The following is a 12,500-nucleotide window of genomic DNA, read 5'->3' as shown; positions in this document are numbered from 1 at the left end:
GGCAGACATTCGAATGAGACGTCGCCGCCGCGGAGGGCGCGCGATCGGCCCGAGGTTATCTAGAGTCACCAAAGCGGCCGGGGGGCCCGCGCCCCGCCGGATGGGTTTTGGATCTGATAAATGCACGCATCCCCCAGAGGGGTCAGCGCTCGTTTGCATGTATTAGCTCTAGAATTACCACAGTTATCCGAGTAACGTGTGGAGCGATCAAAGGAACCATGACTGATTTAATGAGCCATTCGCAGTTTCACTGTACCGGCCGTGTGTACTTAGACCTGCATGGCTTAATCTTTGAGACAAGCATATGTTACTGGCAGGATCAACCAGGTAGCTGCACCGCGGTGGTGAAAGGGACACCAGCTAACGTCGCGGCCACCTCGGCGTGCTCCATCCCCCGGGCAGGGTCAGGGGCCCACCTCGGTACCGGACGCCCACCATCGGTGCAGCAGGGGTGCGCCGTCAGCGTGGGGGAGAGAGCCCTCGTCAGCTCCCAGCACGCGCTGCGCGCTACTGTGGGACGTAACCGAGAAATGAGTGATTCCGTGACCAGGCGGGGTGAGGCCAAGCATGTGTTGAACTAACCCGATCCACTGCTGGCTCTCACCCGTACACCATGGACGCCGATAGCGGACACCTGTGTAGACAGACCGGCCTTCAACGCTTCCCTCAGACGGTTCCGGGTGAGGATCGTGTCTTTTCAGACCGAGGCCTCCCCATAGAGGCATGCCCGCTGGTTTGGGGAGGAACTACCCGGGCGGCACAGAAGGTTTCAACCCTAGGCCCAACCCAAGGCCTGTGTCTCGGTCATCATGATCATACCGAGGCTGCCGACCTCCCATCCTGAAGGAGCGCACACACCTCATGGGAGAGTTTTTGATAGGTATGTCATGTCGAGGCTGCCGTCCTCAATGAGCGCAGTCACCTCTTTTGTACAGCTTTCGTTGGTGAACGATCATACCCGAGAGGCTGCCGACCTACCCGTCCTGAAGGAGCGCATCCACCTCTCGCCCTATTCCTGTACCTAGGTATGTCGCACCGAGGTTGTGGCTCTGAGCAATATATAGGATATGAGCTCACACCTCATTGTACATTGCGCATTGGTTTGACCGTGTGTCTCTCTTATAATGACAGGGAGAAACCTTAAGTGGTAGCCCGAGAGCCTAACCCCTGGCGGGCATCGTATGCCAATAGATCGGGAGAGCTCCGAACGCCCTCGAGATTGACGCTCTCCCTAAAAACCTGCTGGTAGGTTTTTGCAATCCACCGTACGCGTTTTCCTCCACGGCCGGGGAGGTTCTCGCCAGCCATGCCCGCCAAGGCAAATCTTCCCTCGGACACACCTCGGACGCTCGACCCCTGAAAAGGCCTGGCTGAACCAAGTGATGGTCGACGCTACTGGTATAACTGAAAAACCCCTGGCGGACTTGGGTTCGGATAACGGTCTTAGAGCGCACCTAGGTACTGTGCCATTGGATCCGGTAAGGCCAGCCGAAACCAGCATCTTCCGGGCTTGCGCACAGCACCCTCCGGATACGCACAGGCCGAGGTAGAGCATGTGAGGCTGGTGCCTGGAGGTCGGCGAGACCTCCAGTGTTAGGGGGGTCACCACTCCACCCCTAACCGGTGAAAGTGTTAGAGTCAGGCTAATGTTACCTTCACGCACCGCCTTGCATCCAGGCCTTATGAATGGGATAACCATTATAAGGTTAGGATGAACTCAAGAGACATGCTCTCCTATATACCTGCTGGTAGGTGTTTGCAATGCACCGTATGCGTTTTCCTCCACGGCCGGGGAGGTACTCGCCAGCCATGCCCGCCAAGGCAAATCTTCCCTCGGACACACCTCGGACGCTCAACCCCCGAAAAGGCCTGGCTGATCAAAGTGATGGTCGATGCTACTGGTATAACTGAAAAACCCCTGGCGGACTTGGGTTCGGATAACGGTCTTAGAGCGCACCTAGGTACTGTGCCATTGGATCCGGTAAGGCCAGCCGAAACCAGCATCTTCCGGGCTTGCGCACAGCACCCTCCGGATACGCACAGGCCGAGGTGGAGCATGCAGGCTGGAGGTTGGACAGACCTCCATAAGGGGGGTCACCACTCTTACACCCATGCCCAGCAGTGGCATTTCGGTCGGGCGCAAGCAGTGGTTCGAAGGCCTGAGAGACACGGATGTCTTTGACCTCCATCAGCAGGGGTCACTTATCCCTCCCCTTAAGCCGTCAAGGTGCATTAGAGTCGGGCTAGTTCACCTTAACGCACTGCCTTTCTTCTGATCCTTATTATGGTACAATCATATAAGGCTCAGAAAGCATGCTCCCCTATATACCTGCTGGTAGGTGTTTGCATTACACCGTTAGCGCATTCCTCCAGGGTCGGGGAGATGCCAGACAGCCATGCCCGCCAAGGCAAATCTTCCCTCGGACACACCTCTGAGACTCGATTGCCGAAAGGGCATGGCTGATTCAATAAGTGGTTCGTGGCAATGGTATAACACCTACCATTCTCAAACACATGGGGGGGGTTTACGGCCTTAGAGCGCACCTAGGTGCTATACCATTGGATCCGGTAAGGCCAGCCGAAACCAGCATCTTCCGGGCTTGCGCATAGCACCCTCCGGATACGCACAGGTCGAAATACATTACGTGAGGATGGAGGTAGGACGACCTCCATAAGGGGGAGCATCACGCCTCCACCCTTGCCCAGCGTGGGCACTTTGCTCGGGCACAGCCCGTGTCATTTAAAGGCCTGGATCTTTTCAGACCTCCGGGGGGGGCCTCACTCCCCCCCTACTTTGCTCAGAGGGAGCCTCTTACTCGGATAAAGTGATATAGTGTCTGCCATTGCAGGCCTGGATCATCTGTGACTTCCAGGGAGAGGCCTCTCAACTCCTCTCTTAAGCCGAAGCGTGCACTTTAAACGGATAAAGTGTGTGGCATTACATGCCTTTAAGCCTGGAACCTTTCTGACATCCACATATAGGGCCCTCATGCTTAATCATAAGCCCAACATGTACACTTTAATCGGATAAAGTGTGTGACATTACATGCTTTCATGCATGGAGCCTTTCTGACATCCACACATAGGGCCCTCATGCTTAATCATAAGCCCAACATGTACACTTTAATCGGATAAAGTGTGTGACATTACATGCCTTTAAGCCTGGAACCTTTCTGACATCCACATATAGGGCCCTCATGCTTAATCATAAGCCCAACATGTACACTTTAATCGGATAAAGTGTGTGACATTACATGCTTTCATGCATGGAGCCTTTCTGACATCCACACATAGGGCCCTCATGCTTAATCATAAGCCCAACATGTACACTTTAATCGGATAAAGTGTGTGACATTACATGCTTTCATGCATGGAGCCTTTCTGACATCCACACATAGGGCCCTCATGCTTAATCATAAGCCCAAATGTGCACTTTATTCGGATAAAGTGTGTGACATTACATGCTTTCATGCATGGAGCCTTTCTGACATCCACAGAGAGGCCCCTCATCCTCTCTCATAAGCCCAAGAGTGTCATTTAGTCGGATAAATTGTGTGGCATTACATGCCTTTATTCCTGGATCCTTCCTCACATCCAGAGAGAGGCATACCAACCTACTCTCATAAGCCCAACATGTACACTTTAATCGGATAAAGTGTGTGACATTACATGCTTTCATGCATGGAGCCTTTCTGACATCCACACATAGGGCCCTCATGCTTAATCATAAGCCCAAATGTGCACTTTAATCGGATAAAGTGTGTGGCATTACATGCTTTCATGCATGGAGCCTTTCTGACATCCACACATAGGGCCCTCATGCTTAATCATAAGCCCAAATGTGCACTTTAATCGGATAAAGTGTGTGACATTACATGCCTTTAAGCCTGGAACCTTTCTGACATCCACATATAGGGCCCTCATGCTTAATCATAAGCCCAACATGTACACTTTAATCGGATAAAGTGTGTGGCATTACATGCTTTCATGCATGGAGCCTTTCTGACATCCACACATAGGGCCCTCATGCTTAATCATAAGCCCAAATGTGCACTTTAATCGGATAAAGTGTGTGACATTACATGCCTTTAAGCCTGGAACCTTTCTGACATCCACATATAGGGCCCTCATGCTTAATCATAAGCCCAACATGTACACTTTAATCGGATAAAGTGTGTGGCATTACATGCTTTCATGCATGGAGCCTTTCTGACATCCACACATAGGGCCCTCATGCTTAATCATAAGCCCAAATGTGCACTTTAATCGGATAAAGTGTGTGACATTACATGCCTTTAAGCCTGGAACCTTTCTGACATCCACATATAGGGCCCTCATGCTTAATCATAAGCCCAACATGTACACTTTAATCGGATAAAGTGTGTGACATTACATGCTTTCATGCATGGAGCCTTTCTGACATCCACACATAGGGCCCTCATGCTTAATCATAAGCCCAACATGTACACTTTAATCGGATAAAGTGTGTGACATTACATGCCTTTAAGCCTGGAACCTTTCTGACATCCACATATAGGGCCCTCATGCTTAATCATAAGCCCAACATGTACACTTTAATCGGATAAAGTGTGTGACATTACATGCTTTCATGCATGGAGCCTTTCTGACATCCACACATAGGGCCCTCATGCTTAATCATAAGCCCAACATGTACACTTTAATCGGATAAAGTGTGTGACATTACATGCTTTCATGCATGGAGCCTTTCTGACATCCACACATAGGGCCCTCATGCTTAATCATAAGCCCAAATGTGCACTTTAATCGGATAAAGTGTGTGACATTACATGCTTTCATGCATGGAGCCTTTCTGACATCCACAGAGAGGCCCCTCATCCTCTCTCATAAGCCCAAGAGTGTCATTTAGTCGGATAAATTGTGTGGCATTACATGCCTTTATTCCTGGATCCTTCCTCACATCCAGAGAGAGGCATACCAACCTACTCTCATAAGCCCAACATGTACACTTTAATCGGATAAAGTGTGTGACATTACATGCTTTCATGCATGGAGCCTTTCTGACATCCACACATAGGGCCCTCATGCTTAATCATAAGCCCAAATGTGCACTTTAATCGGATAAAGTGTGTGGCATTACATGCTTTCATGCATGGAGCCTTTCTGACATCCACACATAGGGCCCTCATGCTTAATCATAAGCCCAAATGTGCACTTTAATCGGATAAAGTGTGTGACATTACATGCCTTTAAGCCTGGAACCTTTCTGACATCCACATATAGGGCCCTCATGCTTAATCATAAGCCCAACATGTACACTTTAATCGGATAAAGTGTGTGGCATTACATGCTTTCATGCATGGAGCCTTTCTGACATCCACACATAGGGCCCTCATGCTTAATCATAAGCCCAAATGTGCACTTTAATCGGATAAAGTGTGTGACATTACATGCCTTTAAGCCTGGAACCTTTCTGACATCCACATATAGGGCCCTCATGCTTAATCATAAGCCCAACATGTACACTTTAATCGGATAAAGTGTGTGGCATTACATGCTTTCATGCATGGAGCCTTTCTGACATCCACACATAGGGCCCTCATGCTTAATCATAAGCCCAAATGTGCACTTTAATCGGATAAAGTGTGTGACATTACATGCCTTTAAGCCTGGAACCTTTCTGACATCCACATATAGGGCCCTCATGCTTAATCATAAGCCCAACATGTACACTTTAATCGGATAAAGTGTGTGACATTACATGCTTTCATGCATGGAGCCTTTCTGACATCCACACATAGGGCCCTCATGCTTAATCATAAGCCCAACATGTACACTTTAATCGGATAAAGTGTGTGACATTACATGCTTTCATGCATGGAGCCTTTCTGACATCCACAGAGAGGCCCCTCATCCTCTCTCATAAGCCCAAGAGTGTCATTTAGTCGGATAAATTGTGTGGCATTACATGCCTTTATTCCTGGATCCTTCCTCACATCCAGAGAGAGGCATACCAACCTACTCTCATAAGCCCAAAAGTGCACTTTATTCGGATAAAGTGTGCAAAATTCCATGCATGGATCATTTGTGAGATCCATAAAGAGGCCTCTCAAATCCTCTAAAATGCCCAGGGAGTGACCTTTGGTCGGGCAAAGCGTGCGCCATAATCCTTGTCTTCATTTATGGTATACCATATATGTGGCTTTCAGAAGACCCTCTCCCCTATATACCTGATGGTAGGTGTTTGCATATCACCCATTCATAAAATCATCCAGACAGGGGGAATGAGATGCATGTCCGTCTGGGTGCACATTCGGCGGGCACTGTCAGAGGATCGAGGCCTCTGGATGATCCACCCCTTGGTCAAAATTGGAACATAGTGCGATTTTTGAACACAAAATCATACGTATGGTATAACATTTTTATCGACATAGAATTATTTTCGCCGAAAACTGACGCCTATGGTATACCAAATGAAGCGACATAGAATATTTTCCACTTGAAAACTTCGTGCTGCTGGTATATTTATGGACTTTGTGCATATTCTGAAGATTACTACTTGTATATGGTCTAACTCAGGAAGGGAAATAGACTAATTTCCAACAAAAACCTCATGCTACTGGTAAATTTAAGGACTCTGTGCATTGCCTGAAGATTACTACTTGTATAAGGTATAACTCAGGAAGGGAAATAGACTAATTTCCAACAAAAACCTCATGCTACTGGTATATTTAAGGACTCTGTGCATTGCCTGATATGACACTTCAGAGTCAATTTACACCTATTTCTAAGCAAGATAGAAAAAAAAACTGACAATTTTTCTTGATCCTGGGGATGTACCCGAGCTAAAGAGCATGTTTTTCGGACACTTTTATGCTTTTTTCCCTTAAAGCCACCACCTGGCAATGTTATAGCATTGGACTCTGTGCATTTCCTGAAGAAAATATCTTGTGTATGGTCTAACAAAGTAAGGGACATAGACTAATTCACTCATAAAACTCCATGCTTCTGGTATATTTATGGACTTTGTGCAAATTCTGACTTGAAAACCTCCACATGATGTTGGTATAATAACTTTACCCTCATGCCCAGATGAGTGCACCTTCATTGGACACTCCAAGTGGACAGATGTGTCTGGAGGAGCCACCCAGTGGCAAATGCGTATGGTATAACAGAAAAAATGGACTTAGTGCATTTTCTGATCAGACACTTCAGACTGGATTTACACCTATTTCTAAGCAAGATAGAGAAAAAAACTGACAATTTTTCTTGATCCTGGGATGTACCTGAGCTAAAGAGCATGTTTTTTGGACACTTTTATGCTTTTTTCACTAAAAGCCACCACCTGCTGCTGGTATATTTAAGGACTCTGTGCATTGCCTGAAGATTACTACTTGTATATGGTCTAACTCAGGAAGGGAAATAGACTAATTTCCAACAAAAACCTCATGCTACTGGTAAATTTAAGGACTCTGTGCATTGCCTGAAGATTACTACTTGTATAAGGTATAACTCAGGAAGGGAAATAGACTAATTTCCAACAAAAACCTCATGCTACTGGTATATTTAAGGACTCTGTGCATTGCCTGATATGACACTTCAGAGTCAATTTACACCTATTTCTAAGCAAGATAGAAAAAAAAACTGACAATTTTTCTTGATCCTGGGGCTGTACCCGAGCTAAAGAGCATGTTTTTCGGACACTTTTATGCTTTTTTCCCTTAAAGCCACCACCTGGCAATGTTATAGCATTGGACTCTGTGCATTTCCTGAAGAAAATATCTTGTGTATGGTCTAACAAAGTAAGGGACATAGACTAATTCACTCATAAAACTCCATGCTTCTGGTATATTTATGGACTTTGTGCAAATTCTGACTTGAAAACCTCCACATGATGTTGGTATAATAACTTTACCTCATGCCCAGATGAGTGCACCTTCATCGGACACTTCAACTAGGCTGAGGTGTCTGGAGGGTCCACCCAGTGGCACGTACATATGGTATAACAGAAAAAAAACGATGGAGTACCGGTGACATCTTGTGGACTTTAAGAGTCAATGCGCCTTCCAAATAAGATTAAACTGTGCACTTTTTTTCTAACAGCATTTAACCATGGTATAATTTAAACTAAACTCTCCTCTTTTATTCTAAGTTCATTTGGCCATGGTATATTTTATTTAAAATGGCCTTTTTTACTCAAAGTGTCTTTTCTACTGGTATATTTTATTTAAAATGGCCTTTTCAATTATGCCGGTACGTTCTCAGCCCACGCAATCAGCAATGATTGGTCTCACCTGTTGCTGATTCTTTTCAATTATGCCGGTACGTTCTCAGCCCACGCAATCAGCAATGATTGGTCTCACCTGTTGCCATGGCTTTTTAAGGAACTCTGGTATATTTAATTTAAAAAGGCCTCTTTTTTAGTCTAAGTGTCTATGCCTCTGGTATATTTAATTTAAAAAGGCCTCTATTTTATTCTAAGTGTCTATGCCTCTGGTATATTTAATTTAAAAAGGCCTCTATTTTATTCTAAGTGTCTATGCCTCTGGTATATTTAATTTAAAAAGGCCTCTATTTTAGTCTAAGTGTCTATGCCTCTGGTATATTTAATTTAAAAAGGCCTCTATTTTATTCTAAGTGTCTATGCCTCTGGTATATTTAATTTAAAAAGGCCTCTATTTTATTCTAAGTGTCTATGCCTCTGGTATATTTAATTTAAAAAGGCCTCTATTTTAGTCTAAGTGTCTATGCCTCTGGTATATTTAATTTAAAAAGGCCTCTATTTTAGTCTAAGTGTCTATGCCTCTGGTATATTTAATTTAAAAAGGCCTCTTTTTTAGTCTAAGTGTCTATGCCTCTGGTATATTTAATTTAAAAAGGCCTCTATTTTATTCTAAGTGTCTATGCCTCTGGTATATTTAATTTAAAAAGGCCTCTATTTTTTTCTAAGTGTCTATGCCTCTGGTATATTTAATTTAAAAAGGCCTCTATTTTTTTCTAAGTGTCTATGCCTCTGGTATATTTAATTTAAAAAGGCCTCTATTTTTTTCTAAGTGTCTATGCCTCTGGTATATTTAATTTAAAAAGGCCTCTATTTTTTTCTAAGTGTCTATGCCTCTGGTATATTTAATTTAAAAAGGCCTCTATTTTTTTCTAAGTGTCTATGCTGCTGGTATATCCTCGGACTTTGAAATATTTCAACCTCGCCTAACCCTCAATTAGCGCCGGTTGCCGAAATACTTGCACATTGCAACTTTGGAGACTCTTGCAGAAAGACAATTTGAAATCTGCAATGTGATATTTGAAAGCTGCAATGCCGACCAAAGTGTACTCTGAAACCCACTACACACAGTAGGCTTATAGGCCAACCAATTATGGGACTTTGTCATTTAAATTAAAATTATTTAGGACATCCAGAGGGGGCATTTCATTCATAATTCATGCCCAAGGAATGTGAACTCTGACCCCGCTACACACAGCAGGCTTATAGGCATGGGTCTTTTTTAAACACCCAGAAATCTTTATTCTGTATAAAACAGTTACCCAATAAAAGCCTACTATGACCCCGCTACACACAGCAGGCTTATAGGCCTGAATTTAATTCCTCCAGAAACATATGGTATACAGCTTTAAGGAGGAAAATAATTACTACGGTGGAGTAATGCTGCCATCTTTTGGACTTTAAATGCCGGTGCGCCCTGCACATTTGAATGCAAAATGCTGGGTCTTTTTTTAACCTCCATAAATTAGTAAAATGTATAAAATAGTTACCCTATTTAAGCACACTCTGAGCCCGCCACACACAGTAGGATGAGACACATGGATGATTTAATACATCCATAAAATCATTATTCTGTATAAAATACATAGCCTAAAAAGGTGCACTAAGAGCCGGCCACACACAGTAGGATGAGAGCCCTGGATGATTTAATACATCCAGAAAATCATCATTCTGTATAAAATACATTGCCTAAAAAGGTGCACTAAGAGCCGGCCACACACAGTAGGATGAGAGCCCTGGATGATTTAAAACATCCAGAAAATCATCATTCTGTATAAAATACATTGCCTAAGAATGTGCACTAAGAGCCGGCCACACACAGTAGGATGAGAGCCCTGGATGATTTAATACATCCAGAAAATCCTTATTCTGTATTAAATACATAGCCTAAGAATGTGCACTAAAAGCCAGCCACACACAGCAGGCTTATAGGCCTGAATTTAATTCCTCCAGAAACATATGGTATACAGCTTTAAGGAGGAAAATAATTACTATGGTGGAGTAATGCTGCCATCTTTTGGACTTTAAACGCCGGTGCGCCCTGCACATTTGAATGCAAAATGCTGGGTCTTTTTTTTCCTCCATAAATTAGTAAAATGTATAAAATACATAGCCTAAGAATGAGCACTAAGAGCCCGCCACACACAGTAGGATGAGACACATGGATGATTTAATACATCCAGAAATTAGTAAAATGTTTAAAATAGTTACCCCACTTTAGGCATACTCTGAGCCCGCCACACACACTAGGATGAGACACATGGATGATTTAATACATCCAGAAATTAGTAAAATGTTTAAAATAGTTACCCCACTTTAGGCATACTCTGAGCCCGCCACACACACTAGAGTGAGACACATGGATGATTTAATACATCCAGAAATTAGTAAAATGTTTAAAATAGTTACCCCACTTTAGGCATACTCTGAGCCCGCCACACACACTAGAGTGAGACACATGGATGATTTAATACATCCAGAAATTAGTAAAATGTTTAAAATAGTTACCCCACTTTAGGCATACTCTGAGCCCGCCATACACAGTAGGATGAGACACATGGATGATTTAATACATCCAGAAATTAGTAAAATGTTTAAAATAGTTACCCCCACTTTAGGCATACTCTGAGCCCGCCATACACAGTAGGATGAGACACATGGATGATTTAATACATCCAGAAATTAGTAAAATGTTTAAAATAGTTACCCCACTTTAGGCATACTCTGAGCCCGCCACACACACTAGAGTGATAGCCCTGGGTCTTTTAAAACATCCAGAAAACCCACTTTTAAATTATAGGCGCACCGACATTTTTTACCCAAAAGATGGCAGCATTACTCCACCGTTTTCCCTTTTTTTCCCCATTCAAAATTATTACTGAGCTCCACAAACTGCCTTTTCTGTTTAAATCTGTCCCCAAGCTATCTGATCCTTTGCCCGGCCACACAAAGCAGGCTTATAGGCCTGGTTGATTAAAAGTGGGACTTTGTCATTTAAATGAAAATTATTTTTGACATCCAGAGGAGGCATTTCATTCATTAATTCATGCCGACCAAAGTGAACTCTGAGCCCGCTACACAATGTAGGCTTATAGGCCTTGTTGATTGATTATGGGACTTTGTCTTTTAAATGAAAATTATTTTAGACATCCAGAGGAGGCATTTAATTCATTAATTCATGCTGACCAAAGTGTTCTTTGACCCCGCTACACACTGTAGGCTTATAGGCCTGGTTGATTAAAAGTGGGACTTTGTCTTTTAAATGAAAACTATTTTAGACATCCAGAGGAGGCATTTCATTCATTAATTCATGCCGACCAAAGTGAACTCTGAGCCCGCTACACAATGTAGGCTTATAGGCCAGGTTGATTAAAAGTGGGACTTTGTCATTTAAATGAAAATTATTTCAGACATCCAGAGGAGGCATTTCATTCATTAATTCATGCCGACCAAAGTGAACTCTGAGCCCGCTACACACAGCAGGATGATAGCCCTGGGTCTTTTAAAACATCCAGAAAACCCACTTTTAAATTATAGGCGCACCGACATTTTTTACCCAAAAGATGGCAGCATTACTCCACCGTTTTCCTTTTTTCTCCCCATTCAAAATTATGTCTTTGCTCCACAAACTGCCTTTTCTGTTTAAATCTGGCCCCAAGCTATCTGATCCTTTGCCTGGCCACACAAAGCAGGCTTATAGGACTGGAAGAGCCAACCTGTGGATAATTATGGCACTTGGAAATTATTTTTAACATTATTTTGGACTTCCAAAGGAGGCATTTCATTCATTAATTCATGCCGACCAAAGTGTTCTTTGACCCCGCTACACACTGTAGGCTTATAGGCCTGGTTGATTGATTATGGGACTTTGTCTTTTAAATGAAAAGTATTTTAGACATCCATAGTAGGCATTTCATTCATTAATTCATGCTGACCAAAGTGTTCTTTGACCCCGCTACACACTGTAGGCTTATTTTTAGACATCCATAGTAGGCATTTCATTCATTAATTCATGCCGACCAAAGTGTTCTTTGACCCCGCTACACACTGTAGGCTTATAGGCCTGGTTGATTGATTATGGGACTTTGTCTTTTAAATGAAAAGTATTTTAGACATCCATAGTAGGCATTTCATTCATTAATTCATGCTGACCAAAGTGTTCTTTGACCCCGCTACACACTGTAGGCTTATTTTTAGACATCCATAGTAGGCATTTCATTCATTAATTCATGCCGACCAA

General features: G+C 43.6%; 1 non-coding gene across 1 annotated transcript in view; it reads right to left on the bottom strand.

Moving 5' to 3' along the window:
- Positions 1–330, bottom strand: part of LOC143507131 (18S ribosomal RNA) — a 1,839-nt gene extending 1,509 nt beyond the window's left edge. Inside the window, exon 1 of the ribosomal RNA XR_013128609.1 lies at positions 1–330. This exon is cut by the window's left edge and continues 1,509 nt beyond it. This is a non-coding gene — a ribosomal RNA (18S ribosomal RNA).
- Positions 331–12,500: the final 12,170 nt, after the last annotated feature.

Source organism: Brachyhypopomus gauderio, unplaced genomic scaffold, assembly GCF_052324685.1.
Source record: "Brachyhypopomus gauderio isolate BG-103 unplaced genomic scaffold, BGAUD_0.2 sc634, whole genome shotgun sequence".
Lineage (NCBI taxonomy): Eukaryota > Metazoa > Chordata > Actinopteri > Gymnotiformes > Hypopomidae > Brachyhypopomus > Brachyhypopomus gauderio.
Note: the sequence above shows the minus strand (reverse complement) of the source record. Positions and strands in the feature narration are given on the sequence as shown.